The sequence below is a fragment of the Arachis stenosperma genome, chromosome 3 (genome assembly GCF_014773155.1).
Source record: "Arachis stenosperma cultivar V10309 chromosome 3, arast.V10309.gnm1.PFL2, whole genome shotgun sequence".
NCBI classification, from domain to species: Eukaryota; Viridiplantae; Streptophyta; class Magnoliopsida; order Fabales; family Fabaceae; genus Arachis; species Arachis stenosperma.
The window spans coordinates 118,602,246-118,604,128 of NC_080379.1; positions in this window are offsets into that span (position 1 = coordinate 118,602,246).

A 1,883-nucleotide genomic window follows, 5' to 3' on the forward strand; every position below is an offset into this window, starting at 1 on the left:
AATCTCCACGGGTATTATCGCGTCAACCCCATAGGTGAGCCGGAAGGGCGTCTCCCCGGTGGAGGACTAATGCGTTGTGCGATATGACCACAGGATCGACTCTAGCTCGTATACTCAGGCTCCCTTCTTTTGGTCAAGTCGCTTTTTAAGACCTCGTAAGATGACCTTGTTCGCTGCTTCTACTTGGCCATTACTTTGGGGGTGCTCGACAGACGAGAACCTCTGCTTTATCCCTAGACCGGTGAGAAATTTCCCGAATTTTTTGTCGGTAAACTGTATACCGTTGTCCGAGATGACTGATGAGCGGATAATTTGTATGCTTTTTGGCATTGTTTTTAGTATGTTTTTAGTATCTTTTAGTTAGTTTTTAGTATATTTTTATTAGTTTTTAGTTAAAATTCACTTTTCTGGACTTTACTATGAGTTTGTGTGTTTTTCTGTGATTTCAGGTATTTTCTGGCTGAAATTGAGGGATCTGAGCAAAAATCTGATCCAGAGACTCAAAAGGACTGCAGATGCTGTTGGATTCTGACCTCCCTGCTCTCAAAGTAGATTTTCTGGAGCTACAGAAGCCCAATTGGCGCGCTCTCAACGGCGTTGGAAAGTAGACATCCTGGGCTTTCCAGCAATATATGATAGTCCATGCTTTGCCCAAGATTTGATGGCCCAAACCGGCGTTCAAAGTCACCTCAAGAAATTCCAGCGTTAAACGCCGGAACTGGCACCTAAATGGGAGTTAAACGCCCAAACTGGCATAAAAGCTGGCGTTTAACTCCAAGAAGAGTCTCTACACGAAAATGCTTCATTGCTCAGCCCAAGCACACACCAAGTGGGCCCGGAAGTGGATTTTTATGTCATTTACTCATCTCTGTACACCTTAGGCTACTAGTTTTCTATAAGTAGGACCTTTTACTATTGTATTTTCATCTGGAGATCTTTGAATCTTTTGATCACTTTGGGAGGCTGGCCTCACGACCATGCCTAGACCTTGTTCTTATGTATTTTCAACGGTGGAGTTTCTACACACCATAGATTAAGGTGTGGAGCTCTGCTGTACCTCGAGTATTAATGCAATTACTATTGTTCTTCTATTCAATTCCGCTTGTTCTTGTTCCAAGATATCACTTGTTCTTCAACTTGATGAATGTGATGATCCGTGACACTCATCATCATTCTCACTTATGAACAAAGTGACTGACAACCACTCTTGTTCTACAAGCATACGAGGCTTAGTGAATATCTCTTGGATTCCTGATACACGATGCATGGTTGATCGCCTGACAACCGAGTGCTCGCCTGACAAACGAGCCAGCCATTCCGTGAGATCAGAGTCTTCGTGGTATAGGCGAGAACTGATGGCGGCATTCAAGAGAATCCGGAAGGTCTAACCTTGTCTGTGGTATTCTGAGTAGGATTCAATGATTGAATGACTGTGACGTGCTTCAAACTCCTAGCAGGCGGGGCGTTAGTGACAGACGCAAAAGGATCGATGGATTTTATTCCAGCCAGACCGAGAACCGACAATTGATTAGCCATATGCTGTGACAGAGCATAGGAACATTTTCACTGAGAGGATGGGAGGTAGCCACTGACAACGGTGAAACCCTACATGAGCTTGCCATGGAAAGGAGTAAGAAGGATTGGATGAAGACAGTAGGAAAGCAGAGAGACGGAAGGGAAGGCATCTTCAAACGCTTATCTGAAGCTCTCACCAATGATATACATAAGTATCTCTATCTTTATCTTTATGTTTTATTCATCATCTATACCCATTTGAGTCTGCCTGACTGAGATTTACAAGGTGACCATAGCTTGCTTCATACCAACAATCTCCGTGGGATCGACCCTTACTCACGTAAGGTATTACTTGGACGACCCAGTGC